A 16,237-nucleotide genomic window follows, 5' to 3' on the forward strand; every position below is an offset into this window, starting at 1 on the left:
GTAGCATGCAAGAGGTCCAAGTCTTCAAAGTTCTCTAAGTCTTGCTATTTATAAGGAGAGATAAAAGGTCAACCTTGTCTGCGGCCTGACTCACGGTCGACCGTACGTGCTTCAGTCCAAAACATATATTCGTTGTATAGCCGTTTGAATCAGTTTTAGACATCACTCTTTGGACACTTTACTTCATTTAACGTACACCTGCCAAAGATAACCAACATCCTATACAAGTACTATATGCATTAAATATCCATTTACCTTGGATGGATTGCTTTGATAGTGACTTATCATGTCCAAAGTGAAAAGTCTAACATTCTTGGATACAAGACATGATAATCATTTGAGGCAATCTCAGTTTTGTTATAATCCTTTATTTGTAATTAACACATTTTCTAAATCTCTATTGGTTGGTTAACATGTCATTGATGACACAAACCTACTTAAATCACAAAGCATGCTAGTATTCAAATTTGAACTTGTTTGTAATTAATTAAGTATGTTAATGATGTCTTGATAAATTAAGCATGTAGTAACAATTAAGCATGTTGCAAGACATCAAGTTAATCAAGTTTAAACTTATTCATAAACTTAATTTTAGACTTAAGCAAACCTATGTGTATTAATGTTTTATTGTCTTTTAAGTTTACTAGATTATGACATTATACAATTTATCCAAGTAACATATGCATATATTGAAGTTGTCCAAATACTAGTTCCATCTTGTAACAAATAGCAAGACAAGTTTGATACAGATGCATATTAACTTATTACTTATCATTTGGCAATGAGCACTTAGTCAAATAATACAAATGTACTAATAAAAAGTAGTCAAGTAATATTCATGTAATGACAAGCAATATATAATTAAGTAATCTTAGAATTAAGCATATAGTGATAACATAGCATTAAACTAAGACTAAGTCAGTTTTACTTGCAAAGTGGCATTTGCAAGATTAATGTATAAGCATACACTAATATCCAACACATGTACAAGGAAAGAGCAATTCTTGGTTGGGACTTGATGATCATCCTAAGTATGTCTAGATACATTTTATATGTACATGTTTTCCTATAACACTTATGTGTTATCCTTAATCTACGCTTAATCATCATTAAGGTGTCATTAGGCGTGATTAACCAAGATTATTGTTCAAGTGACCAAAACTCCCGTGGGAATGAAGGAGACAATTATCCTAAGCATGTTTGCACAGGTTTCATAAATTATATATGTCCGAAAGTGGTCAAACATTTTTCGATCAAAATCCGAACAGAAGGTTTCTGCGGTCGACCCACGGTCAGCCGTGGAGTCGACTGTGCATCCCTGATTTCGTAAATCTGGGTGCAGGTATCCACGGTCTGACCTGCGGTCGACCGTGGTTCAGCCATGTACTATGTTTCACATTTTAGGCTTTCTTTGGTTTCTGGTCTTTTGCTAGATCAAGTGTGGATTAGTGAACTTGATGATTTACGTCAAGATGTCTACCATCACTTTTAGCTATGTGCATATGTCATCATCAAAACACTTATTTTTATGGGTTAAGGTTAGTATAGTCAGTAAGCATAATCCCATGTTAACCTACATTCTCCCCCAACAGTGTTCTTTATGGTTCTTTTCTTTTAATTTAGGGCCTAACTGATTTAATAAGTCCAATCATTAACGAAAACATCATAAACACATCATGTCTCTAGGAGCAGGGATACCTTCTATCTTTGCTTATACTTAAGAAAGTTTATACCTTAATGATCGTTAATATTTCACCTCACCGGGTTGCTCCTATTGATGAGCTGTCAGTGTTTTCATGTAGTTCATGTTTTTCGGGCGTCGGAGGTATGGAACAATGTTGTGTATTCATAATCTTCAAGCCTAACGTATTTACCCAGTAACATGTCAGTGTTCTGACAGGGGCGGTAGGAACAGTATAACAGGTTTAAGGTTATCACTTATTCATGAGGCGACGCCATACATTCTCAGCTATGTAACTAACAAAATTATAACATGCACGTGCTTTTAACCTTATCTAAATTACAAATTTTATCTTTAACGCTTTCCTTTATTTAGCTGTCTTAGAATATAGAAAAACCCAAAATACACCCAACACTACTCCTTAGAAATTATAGTTCTAAAAGTGTTTACTACTGCGATAGTTTCGATTATGTTGTGTTCTTAAACGAATGACCCTAGGTCATACTTCCCTTACTCATCCTTAGGTAGGAGTAGTAGATTTAGGCCCCACATACTATAAACTTAAAACCCAGTCCTCCTGTGACGAACCTTGATATACGGGTGGCGCCCTAACGGCATTGCCACAAATTAAATCGTCCGATTTGGCCACATCATCGTTCAAAAGTACGCTTGAACCAAAAACATCAAAATTTAAAAGGTACCAAGTGTTAGCAAGAAAGGATATCGAACGAACTTTCGGTGCACTTCAAGGTCGTTTTGCAATCATTAAAAGTCCTTCAAGGCAATTCTATATCGAGAAAATTTAAAGCATTATGTATACTTCTTGTGATTTTACACAACATGATAACCGAAGATAACAGTCGAGCTTTTGGTGCGTTAAAGGAGGATCACCGCCCAGTTCGTCGTGCATTAAGCTTGCGAGAAAGGGTAGAAACACGTATTCAAATGGACAAGTATGAAGAAGTACATTTGACAATCTTAATTTCTACAATATTTATCTATGCTATATAAAAAATGGGCTGCACTAAAACATAAATAAGCAGATAAGTAAGCGGGCTGACTTGAAGAAAACTAGTTGGGAAAAATCGGGCCACAAAGTTGATAAAGTAGCGATAAAGTAGCCCAAATCCAACCCGTTTCACGCCCATACTATAATTCCCATTTAATGTTCAAGATACACCAATATAAAATGAGAACAAGATCGAAACCAAATGGGCCAGTAGCATGAAAATACAACAGCAGATGGCCACTTTAAGTCAGTTCCAACATATGAAATTAGAATATCAACCTATTCCTACTCTGTTAGCAAGGCTATCAACTAGCGCCAAAGGGTTGGAAATCCACACGTTCCACTCGCTTTTCAAGTTCTTCGATCTATTTGTGATCCCAAAACTCTAAATGATGCTAAATTTAGAAAAAAAAACTTAGTTCGAACACAAAAAATGTAAATTAGAACAATTTTGTGATGTACAACGAAAATTGTTCTAACAGATCCCACATTGTGCGCCCTTCCCTTTTTTTGTGAACGTTAAGTTCTCATGTTTCTCTCCATAATTGAATCCTCGTGGGATCCCCAATATATATATATATATATATATATATATATATATATATATATATATATATATATAGGATCAGGAGCGAACCCAGAGAACTAAAGCAAAAAACAAAAGCCGATATGATGAACGACGAACGTGAATTCAATTCATCAATTCAAAGCGTTTTAATCGATGATTCCAACATGAAAGTTGCTTAAAATGTTGCATCTAATGCTCGTCAATCGTCAATTTAAGCTGAAACATCATATAGATCATGAATTTGAATCATGAAGAAATTGTTGACTTTTTCCCCCAAACCTTTGACTCGCAAATTCAAGCTCGAATCTAATAGTTAGAATCTGAAACTTTGCAGAAAGATTCACGGGATGAATCCTAACACATCTGCGTTTTTAATTTTGGTAATAGACATTATTTTTGTGAGATGCATCTACCATATGCACATATTTTAATTTCGTCTTCTCCAATAAGTTCATATGGCAGATGAACTCAATTTTCCCAGCTCAATCTACAACACATTAAGCTCAATATCCAACATATTCACCATAATATCCAACATATTGACCTCAATCTGCAACAGATTGACCTCAATCTGCAACAGATTAAGCTCAATCTGTGCTCAGTCTGTGTCACGTGAATTAATAAAAAAATATTTTTAATTTTTTTACAGGCCGAGGTGCAGTCTGTCCACAAGTGAGGTTCAGTCCGTGAGTTCTCTCACACCCTTAGTTCTCTCTGAATACTCTCCTTGTATGTGTGTGTGTGTGTATATATATATATATATATAATATATATATATATATATATATATATATATATATATATATATATATATATATATATATATATATATATATATATAAAGAGGGAAGTGACATATAGCGGGAAGTACATTTTTTTTTTTTTTGGTTTTAAAAAAAAATTGTTTGCAAATATTAAGATTCGGTGAAAATATGAACATTTAAAAAATACACTTTGTGATAAATGTTATTATTTTGACCTAGAAAACGCTCGAATAAATAACATTCATCATGATGAATGTTATTTCTCCGAGCATTTTTTTTTTCAACCTATGTGAAGTTTTTTTTTTCTTCAAAATTTAGCCCAATTTAGAGTTTAGGGTTTAGGGTTTATGGTTTAATGTTTTGGGTTTAGTCCCCCTAAACCGTAAACTATAAACCGTTCGGGTTAAAAACTAAATCTAAACCCTAAATCTAAACTTTAATTCTTAAACCCTATTTCTAAACCCTAATTTTTAAATAACACTCATCACGATTAATGTTATTTTTGAGCGTTTTCTAGAATTAAATAATAACATTTATCACAAAGTGTCTTTATATATATATATATATATATATATATATATATATATATATATATATATATATATATATATATATATATATATATATATATATATTTGTAAAAAAAATAAATAAAAATAAAAAACGAAAACAAAAATTCTCTTCCCCCTTTCCTCCGTACAATTCACTTCCCTCTGGATCCTCTCTATCAAGGTTGCAAAAGACGTGAGACAGGGTTGAGACGGTTAGGTCCTAAAAAGGTCGAGACGTTCAAGACGGGGTTAAGACGGACGTTGACCAAAGTTGACTTTTAATGTATATTTTTGTCATATTTTAAAGCCAAAAACATTAATTGACTAATTTGTACCTAGAATCGCTATCACCGTTAATATAATACAGAAAATTCAAACTAAAATACGATAAATTTGACCGATTTTACTGATTTTTCAACTTTGACCCGAATTTTGACAGTTGATTGTCATATTAGACTGCTTTCTTAGAGACGGGACGGACTAGTCACCAAACCGTCGCAACGGCTCGAGACGTTGTGTTTTGCAACAGTGCTCTCTATACATATATATTGTCAACAAAACGGGCTCTCAAATAATTCTTATACTTTTTCTATTTTTATAGTATCGCTATTTACATATCAATATGAACTGCAAATTACATTTTTTGCACGATTTTTTACACAGTCGTGCAACGCACTGACTCAAAAACCTAGTATATACATACCATCATGAACTCCAAATTACATTTTTTGCACGATTTTTTACACAATCGTGCAACGCACTGACTCAAAAATCTAGTATATATATATATATATATATATATATATATATATATATATATATATATATATATATATATATATATATATATATATATATATATATATATATATATATATATATATATATATATATATATCAAGGTTGGAGAACTCGGATCTCAGGGAGATCTCATTTGGACATTTTTGGGGAGATCTCGGCATCTCAGAAAATTTTTGGGGAGATCTCGGACGTTGACTTACGTTAACTTTTTAGTGTTTTAGTATAAATTTATATACATGAATAAATATATGTATATTTATATACATTATTACGATATTTTACAAAAAAATATACGAGAAATGAGTGAGAAAATCTGAGAAATTATGAGATCTTACGAGAAAATTCGAGAAATGAGCAAGAGAGAAATCGTGACTTGGACCAAGTTTTACCCTGTTGACCGGAAAATCTCGGGAAATGGACATCTCGTCTCGATTTTCTTCTAAAAAGGAGATCTCGGAGAGAAATAAGGAGATTTACAATAATGTATATATCATAATACGTCAAAATATATTTTATTTTGTGCTTTAATTCAAAACAATAAAATTGTTATTTTACAATTAAAAAAGGAAAATGCTAACGACAACCCTAAGGGTTGTCGTTAACATGTATTAAGTAGTTGTACATGGCGGTTATTAGTCATTTTCATAAAGGCGGTTATAAAAATTTACAACATTTTAAAGCGTGTTAACGACAGCCTTAAGGGTTGTCGTTAGCATTTTCCCCATTAAAAATATGTATAGATGGTTATTCTTGGTTAAATTCACGAAAATGAGACTAAATATTCGAGGTAATCAGTAAATATCTTATGTACAAAATGTGATAGCGAGGCCTGTTGGGCCTCTTTTATATATAATGAAGGTGGCTGGTAAGGCATTAAGTTAATATAGTAATAAGATAAGATGTCGTTTTGGATTTTTTAGTGTGTGGAACGATGAAGATTTTGGTGGGTAATAGTATATAAGGGTAATGAGTGGTAACTCGAATTGTTATTTGGACCACCACCACCCTCATTTTTGCCTTTTGGATCCAATAGTAAAATAATCAAAGCCCAAGTTTGTTAGAATTTGCCCATTGGTCTTTACTCGTTGCATGTAAATGGAAAATGAGTACTACACATTTAATGTTTGAATGTTGGGTTTAGAAGTTTGTAAATTAGGTTTTGTCTTATGTCAGATGTTATTTTTTAAGCAATCGACTTAACAGTATTGAAGTGACTATTTTGTGAATTTAGTTCATAAACATATGTATATACAGTGACGATTCTATAATCAAAATTCAATAAAATCCTATACAATATAAGTGATATTTTGTAAAAAATTTCTTAATGCATAACTATTTACTTCCATATAAATCATTAATTTTAAAAATATATAGGTCCCTATCTATGAATTTTGAGCTATTCTATACAATTTTAATAGTATTATATATATAAAATTTTTTAAATAACTGGGTCATTTGACCCACTCCACTCTAGGTGGAGTCGCCACTGTGTATATATATATATTTGTGAAAGTGAGGTGTGTGAGTTTATCGTGTATATATATGTTTGTATAAAATACTCCTTACTTCAAATAATATCTACTCTTTTACATATATAAAAGAGTTAAGGCTACTCAAAATATATATATATATATATATATATATATATATATATATATATATATATATATATATATATATATATATATATATATATATATATATATATATATATATATATATATATATATATATATATATATATATATTTTAATCTAATGTAAGCTATATACTTAGAAAAATATCAGTGTCGACCATAAACTTTGAAAAAATGTGTTAATGTGAACTAACTTAACTTGTTGACCTGATAAATAAGGCAGTTCATTTGACCTTTTTCCCGAAACTTTGACTTCGAAATTCGGATTCATTTCTTCGATTTAAGATCTGTAAATTTACATATAGTTTCACAAAGAGATTTCGATCACATCTGTATTTTTACATTTCGCTATAACCTCTCAGATTAATCTGGAGCTCAAATTGGGCACGGTTTCGGTGAAGGATGGACTCGAGATCAAACTCTATGATTTGTTGTTGATTATCAGTTCTGGTGATGTACGAAACTTCGTTTGATGTTATGATTCACTAATCTGAAGTCAACTGGTTGAGAGAATAATCCTTGATCGATTTTGTATATATTTTTTTTTGTTCCAATATAGACTATATACTCCAAAAAAATATTAATGTAGGTCACATACTTTTAAAAAGTGTATTGATGTAAACAAAAGGTCACTTGTTGCTGGTAACAGGTTACCTTTTGTTTACATCGATACACATTGTGAAAGTATGTGACATATATTAGTATTTTTTTTGAGTATATAGCTTCATTGAAAAAAATAAAGTATACGACTAAACTCAAGTTTTTTAACGGAGGATTGTGTTTATAAAAAGAAATTAATGAAACATGGTACTCTGAAAAATAATTTTCAAAATCTAAGGCTTCAAAAGAAACGGAATTATTATTTGAACAAAATGGTGAACATTTTTTTTTAAGTCAAAACTAACTTTATAGAACATTTAATGTCAGCTTTTTTCCTCAAGGGTGTGTTTGTATTAACTTCCTTAAACATTAAATCCAGATCATGTCTTGTCACAAGCTTATGTAAATTGCATAGGCGAAGTTTGAAGATTTGAAAACAATATTAAAAATCAAAAGAAAGTATTTGAATCTGCTTCAGAGATTTTTAAGCATTCCAAACACTTGCATCGTTTTAACTTAGAGTAATATGAAATTACAAGTGATGACTATCTATTTTATAGTTATTGCATCCAAGTATTATCATAGCAATCGGAGTTGGAACTGAGCTATGGCTACGTACTGTGATTACGATGTACGAGTTCGACAATTCAAATGTTTAAATGTTATAACATTAGTTTAATTGAGAGCTCGAAGAGGAATATAATTAAATAATTTAGTTCTCCATGTTTATTTTGACAATTGTAAATATCTATCTATTTATATAGTCATATAAAGCTCTAAAATGATAATTTTATCATTAAGCTAATTATTCTTTAATTTTTATAATGATGATGTCATAATTATATATTAATTTAATTAAAAAAAAAATACGAAATCTTTTATAAAAGGAAATACTAATCTCTCCTAAATTGTAATTTTAATTTATTTACTTTTAATATAATAATTACTAGCTTAAGACCCGCAAATTCGCGGGATTTTTTTAGGGACGAATCAAAAATTGAATTGTCATAATAATTATATTCAAATAATATTTGTATAGTTGTTAAGAAACCAAAACAGTTTCAGTAGAATGTTGAATTACTGATAACAAAGCAGGTAAAGCGGTCCACCTCATCTGCGAATGTTTGAGCACAAATCTTCTCTTTCCATGTGATTAACATATCCACTAATTGAGAATGGATGATAAGCAAAAGATGAAAAGGAGAAACCATAAAAATTACTTATCTAAAAACATTACGCTGCTCTATTCAAATAACTACATTATTGTTAAGATGAACATACTAATTACTATCTAAATAACACAGATTAGTTTAATCCATATAGACTCACTTTGACCATTATTAACCACGTCTAATAAATTGTACTACAACACCATAGCAATGTTCATCTATGTGGGCACCATAGATGAAAATACAATACTTACATGAACATAATAAAAAATGGAAAGTAATAAAATGAATGCAAGAAATTCTGACTTTGTAATCACCGAGTGTTTTGGGTAAACAGACCCGACCAGCCTCTATCAGAACAAATATGTATCTACTTGATACTCAATCCAGCCGACCTGTCTATCTAATAAAATTCACCTAAAGTTTAATCTCGATTACCTGAGTGGTATGACGATTGATGGTAAACATTGCTTCTTGCAAATTACCCAAAAAGAAGTCCAAGATTAAAGCTCCAGTGACCATCACAAAACAATAATGCTAAAATTCAAAATTCAAGTCCTGTCACAATATCGTCATAAAAATATGTTATTAGAAGCAATTCAGGTAATGTCTAAACTTAGAGATGGAAATTACATTAAATGCTAACATGGAAAAGTATTGATAAATAAAAACACCACTTCAAGTGTTCAATAGAACCACTACAAAACTTTCACACTCATTCCATTCCTATATCGTTTCACATGCTTAATCAAGTGATCAACCAAGTAATCCATTTTCGACAACGTTGACCAATAAAACGCACAAAAAGCTAAAACATTTTAATTCTGCAAGTAGGGCGGTTTTGATAACAGAGTTTTTAGACGCAAAGTATTAGTCATCTTTTATAATGTACATCATATTTGGCTAAGAATGCACTTATAACAATTCAATGATATGATGTTAGTACTTACTCGTTGTAGAAGAAAGATCATCAATGACAAATAGGGAAGTGAAGCTTAAAAATAAGACAACATTTATCAGCTCCAGAATCCACAATTTAAGGGATTCAGCCATCACAACTGTTCGCTAGCATAGATGATGAGAAGCCAACTCATACATCTAAAACACATATAGCATCATTTATTTTATTAACGTCCACCATTATGAAGTTAATGTTCAGGTCTTACAGTGTTACAATGAAACTCGGGACTCGTTAAAAAGAGTATAAAGAAAAAAGGACACAAATGAAATGCCTCTCATTTGAATTCGAAGTATGTGTCATGACTATAGAGACTACAGAACTTCCTTTCTCCTGCATCACACAAACACAATAAGACTTCCTTAAGTTCCTTAGTATCCCAAAGACTAACATTTAATCATAATATCCTAATGCAAAAAAAAAAAAATCTATTGATTGTGAACATGTGTTAACAAATGATTATATTATATTTTTTCCAGTACAGGTACTAACTAACACCAGGTACTAAATAACACCGTATAATGATTCAATAAAAATGAGCAATATGTTTTGGCCCCCTCGATAGATTTAGAACTGAAATTGCATCTCGGATGTATACTCAATAAAATTCACCAATAAGTAAAACCATACCTGGCAATTGAGACCCATACTCTCAAATTTGGGTCAACTGGGTCTTGAATAAATAAAAGGAGGGGTTACAATATAGACCTATCTTAAGGCCATTAATATATTAAAGGTTCCATCTAGACCCGTTGAAACCCATTTCAAACCCATTAATATATTTGAACAATTTTCATCTTGTTTTCAGGTTCGTCTTTCAGTTTTTAGTTTCATGCTTTAGTTTGGCATTTAAGTTTCAATTTTGCGTTTTCCGTTTCTCTTTTCGCATTTCCATTTTCATTTTCACATTTATCAATATAGTTTTCAGTTTCGCTTTTTAAAATTTAATTTTAAGTTTCGCGTTTCAATTATGACCCGTTTGAACCATAAAAAACCAAAAATCTGAATAAAACTGAAAATTGAGTTTCACGTGTCAATGTGAAAACCGATAAAACTGGTTAAAAATTTTGACCCATTTCACAAATGATCCATTTTCACCCGAGCTTGTTCAGGTCTTGATCCAACCCATTTAGACATGACTTGTTTATACTGACCAATGAATCTGACCCGTTTGGGTGCCGACCCAACACGAACCGTTTTCCAGGCATAAGTAAAACATTGGCGTGATTTCAGAACCTCCTGCAAGCATGCCGAAAGCTTTCACCTGGCCTGGTTGATTTTTGAACCGCCCCTAAAATCATACAAGGTTTATTTAAGGTAGATTGACCCGTTACAATTAAGTAGCAAACAAATGATTGTATGACACAGTGCTTATGTGGAACTCGTAAGAAAAGTAGTGATCATTTTGAAACATGATCCAGTAACCACTATATATTGGCAACTTTTTGTATATTGAAATGTTTATGCCAGTGAGATGAAAATAATTCTAAGCCTGGTTCCTAATAAACAATGAACGTATTGAACTAATAGCCTCATAACTTGCATTTTAATGAATAAACAACCATAACTAATAAACATCCATAACTAAGATAATCTGCAGAATCAACAATGTGTTCTTAAGTAAAGTTTCCGTACCTATTGAGCAAAAAAAAAAAAAAATTGGTAGCTTCATAGAAGGTGATCTAAGAAGAGAAGTTAGACGCCTACAAATTCCTTCTTTTTTTCCTGATTGTACGGACATTTGACGTCAGACTTCATATTTTTTTTTATCAAATTTTTTTTACAGAAAATTGAAATGTCCCGTTCTTATTGATTAAAAACGTTCCATATTAATTGATTTCGTTGCGATGTTTTGACCTCTATATGAGACGTTTTTCAAAGACTGCATTCATTTTAAAACAAACCATAACCTTTATTTCATCAATAAAGGTTTAAAAAGCTTTACGTAGATTATCAAATAATTATAATCTAAAATATCCTGTTTACACACGACCATTACATAATGGTTTACAATACAAATATGTTACAACAAAATAAGTTTCTTGAATGCAGTTTTTACACAATATCATACAAGCATGGACTCCAAATCTCGTCCTTATTTAAGTATGCGACAGCGGAAGCTCTTAATAATCACCTGAGAATAAACATGCTTAAAACGTCAACAAAAATGTTGGTGAGTTATAGGTTTAACCTATATATATATATCAAATCATAATAATAGACCACAAGATTTCATATTTCAATACACATCCCATACATAGAGATAAAAATCATTCATATGGTGAACACCTGGTAACCGACATTAACAAGATGCATATATAAGAATATCCCCATCATTCCGGGACACCCTTCGGATATGATATAAATTTCGAAGTACTAAAGCATCCGGTACTTTGGATGGGGTTTGTTAGGCCCAATAGATCTATCTTTAGGATTCGCGTCAATTAGGGTGTCTGTTCCCTAATTCTTAGATTACCAGACTTAATAAAAAGGGGCATATTCAATTTCGATAATTCAACCATAGAATGTAGTTTCACGTACTTGTGTCTATTTTGTAAATCATTTATAAAACCTGCATGTATTCTCATCCCAAAAATATTATATTTTAAAAGTGGGACTATAACTCACTTTCACAGATTTTTACTTCGTCGGGAAGTAAGACTTGGCCACTGGTTGATTCACGAACCTATAACAATATATACATATATATCAAAGTATGTTCAAAATATATTTATAACACTTTTAATATATTTTGATGTTTTAAGTTTATTAAGTCAGCTGTCCTCGTTAGTAACCTACAACTAGTTGTCCACAGTTAGATGTACAGAAATAAATCGATAAATATTATCTTGAATCAATCCACGAACCAGTGTATACGTATCTCAGTATTGATCACAACTCAAACTATATATATTTTGGAATCAACCTCAACCCTGTATAGCTAACTCCAACATTCACATATAGAGTGTCTGTGGTTGTTCCGAAATATATATAGATGTGTCGACATGATAGGTTGAAACATTGTATACGTGTCTATGGTATCTCAAGATTACATAATATACAATACAAGTTGATTAAGTTATGGTTGGAATAGATTTGTTACCAATTTTCACGTAGCTAAAATGAGAAAAATTATCCAATCTTGTTTTACCCATAACTTCTTCGTTTTAAATCCGTTTTGAGTGAATCAAATTGCTATGGTTTCATATTGAACTATATTTTATGAATCTAAACAGAAAAAGTATAGGTTTATAGTCGGAAAAATAAGTTACAAGTCGTTTTTGTAAAGGTAGTCATTTCAGTCGAAAGAACGACGTCTAGATGACCATTTTAGAAAACATACTTCCACTTTGAGTTTAACCATAATTTTTGGATATAGATTCATGTTCATAATAACAATCATTTTCTCAGAATAACAACTTTTAAATCAAAGTTTATCATAGTTTTTAATTAACTAACCCAAAACAGCCCGCGGTGTTACTACGACGGCGTAAATCCGATTTTACGGTGTTTTTCGTGTTTCCAGGTTTTAAATCATTAAGTTAGCATATCATATAGATATAGAACATGTGTTTAGTTGATTTTAAAAGTCAAGTTAGAAGGATTAACTTTTGTTTGCGAACAAGTTTAGAATTAACTAAACTATGTTCCAGTGATTACAAGTTTAAACCTTCGAATAAGATAGCTTTATATGTATGAATCGAATGATGTTATGAACATTATTACTACCTTAAGTTCCTTGGATAAACCTACTGGAAAAGAGAAAAATGGATCTAGCTTCAATGGATCCTTGGATGGCTCGAAGTTCTTGAAGCAGAATCATGACACGAAAACAAGTTCAAGTAAGATCATCACTTGAAATAAGATTGTTATAGTTATAGAAATTGAACCAAAGTTTGAATATGATTATTACCTTGTATTAGAATGATAACCTACTGTAAGAAACAAAGATTTCTTGAGGTTGGATGATCACCTTACAAGATTGGAAGTGAGCTAGCAAACTTGAAAGTATTCTTGATTTTATGTAACTAGAACTTGTAGAATATATGAAGAACACTTAGAACTTGAAGATAGAACTTGAGAGAGATCAATTAGATGAATAAAATTGAAGAATGAAAGTGTTTGTAGGTGTTTTTGGTCGTTGGTGTATGGATTAGATATAAAGGATATGTAATTTTGTTTTCATGTAAATAAGTCATGAATGATTACTCATATTTTTGTAATTTTATGAGATATTTCATGCTAGTTGCCAAATGATGGTTCCCACATGTGTTAGGTGACTCACATGGGCTGCTAAGAGCTGATCATTGGAGTGTATATACCAATAGTACATACATCTAAAAGCTGTGTATTGTACGAGTACGAATACGGGTGCATACGAGTAGAATTGTTGATGAAACTGAACGAGGATGTAATTGTAAGCATTTTTGTTAAGTAGAAGTATTTTGATAAGTGTATTGAAGTCTTCCAAAAGTGTATAAATACATATTAAAACACTACATGTATATACATTTTAACTGATTCGTTAAGTCATCGTTAGTCGTTACATGTAAGTGTTGTTTTGAAACCTTTAGGTTAACGATCTTGTTAAATGTTGTTAACCCAATGTTTATAATATCAAATGAGATTTTAAATTATTATATTATCATGATATTATCATGTATTAATATCTCTTAATATGATATATATACATTAAACGTCTTTACAACGATAATCGTTACATATATGTCTCGTTTAAAAATCATTAAGTTAGTAGTCTTGTTTTTACATATGTAGTTCATTGTTAATATACTTAATGATATGTTTACTTATCATAGTATCATGTTAACTATATATATATCCATATATATATGTCATCATATAGTTTTTACAAGTTTTAACGTTCGTGAATCACCGGTCAACTTGGGTGGTCAATTGTCTATATGAAACATATTTCAATTAATCAAGTCTTAACAAGTTTGATTGCTTAACATGTTGGAAACATTTAATCATGTAAATATCAATCTCAATTAATATATATAAACATGGAAAAGTTCGGGTCACTACAAAAATGTCATTTCACATAAAATGCCTAAGATCCCTGAGATATCAAACTGGCAAATGAGCAAGTAAGTAACCACCAATATGTGATCTAACAAACAAATTTCTCGAGCCGAATAATATAAAAAGAAAAGTAATAATAAGAAGAAAGAACTATGACATTAGTTAGATAAGGAAAGCAAGAACCAAATGCCATAACCAACGTATTAATGATCCAAACTTAATGGAACACTATTTCATCGCACATGGCAGACGCATCAGAGATGTTGAGCTGTGTTTACCTTATTCGAGAAGTTTTCTAGCGCTTCGAGCCCCTAAATCACCGCCTTCATACGTGTGTCATAGTTTCTACCTTCTGTAATATTATTAGCAACACTTTGAGCCAACGTTTGTTCAAGTTTTTCGATTCCTCAACTCAATGCATCTTCCGCTTGACGACAAGTGTGTCTCAATCTCGATAAGTTCACAACTTGTGTATCCGTTAAAGGCTCAAATCTTGGCAAATGTATTCACCATGACCCAAAGAGCATTATTGTTAGAACATAAACTCATAAATATTTTTTTTACTGTCAGTATGTATCTGTGATGGTCGAGTCTAGCAATTGGAAAAACAGCTCAACGGGATATATCCACCACACATAAATTCATTAATTTATTCAATTCAATACTTATGTATTAAATCAGATCAAATATATACATACATTTAATCCAATTACTCTTCAATTTAATACAAATTAATTAAATGAAACATCAAAATTTGAATTTAACCTAGAAATCAAAATTTGGTACCTCCTTGCATATATTAAATTTGAAAGAACCAATCAGATAATTCGACGAATTTCTTCCCCTTCAACAGAAAATCGATCCTTGAGTGCTAACGATTTATGAAACGGAAGTTAATCGGTCTCTGTTTAATATTATTGTTTGATTGAGATCAAAATCAAACCATATCTCCTTCTTGTACTGTTACGATATGCGAAATTGATTCAGGTTAATGAAGATGTAATCTTGATTTTGAAGATCTGTCGTGTATTTTTTGAGAGGAAATCAGGCTGTTTTTCTTGTTTGATCGTGAATGAATTTAATTTTGCAGAACCCCTAATTTACCATCTTGATCCCGTCTTTTTTAATATCAAGGGCAATTTAGTCACTGAATTACTACTAAAGGTGATTATGAGGTCATAACGTTGATTAGAAAATTTGGATGGTGTAGATTATAGATGTTAATGATAATGGAAGGCTATGATTAGTGTTTGAAATTTTAGATGATCTATTATTGGTTTTGTTATTATATTATAAAGAGATAATTATAATTATTATATTATTAATATTCAAATATGAATTCTTTTTACGAAATTAATTACGTTACATATGTCAATGTCTCTACATGTCATTAAAATAAATGACTTTAACATTTACATTCACTTAATACCTAAAACATGTCATTAAATTGTTTCGTT

The 16,237-nt window shown here is 31.0% G+C and overlaps 1 long non-coding RNA gene across 2 annotated transcripts; it reads right to left on the minus strand.

Moving 5' to 3' along the window:
- Positions 1-9,768: 9,768 nt before the first annotated feature.
- LOC139893009 (uncharacterized) lies at positions 9,769-15,834 on the minus strand. Of its 2 annotated transcripts, none has more exons than XR_011774307.1 (4): positions 15,567-15,834; positions 15,059-15,272; positions 10,932-11,028; positions 9,769-10,070 (listed from the first exon to the last, which is right to left on the minus strand). It is a non-coding gene; the product is annotated as an uncharacterized lncRNA (long non-coding RNA). The 2 variants fall into 2 exon arrangements; XR_011774306.1 differs by having other exon boundaries at positions 10,905-11,028.
- Between the last annotated feature and the right edge of the window lie 403 nt (positions 15,835-16,237).

This window comes from Rutidosis leptorrhynchoides, chromosome 2, assembly GCF_046630445.1.
Source record: "Rutidosis leptorrhynchoides isolate AG116_Rl617_1_P2 chromosome 2, CSIRO_AGI_Rlap_v1, whole genome shotgun sequence".
Classification (NCBI taxonomy): Eukaryota; Viridiplantae; Streptophyta; class Magnoliopsida; order Asterales; family Asteraceae; genus Rutidosis; species Rutidosis leptorrhynchoides.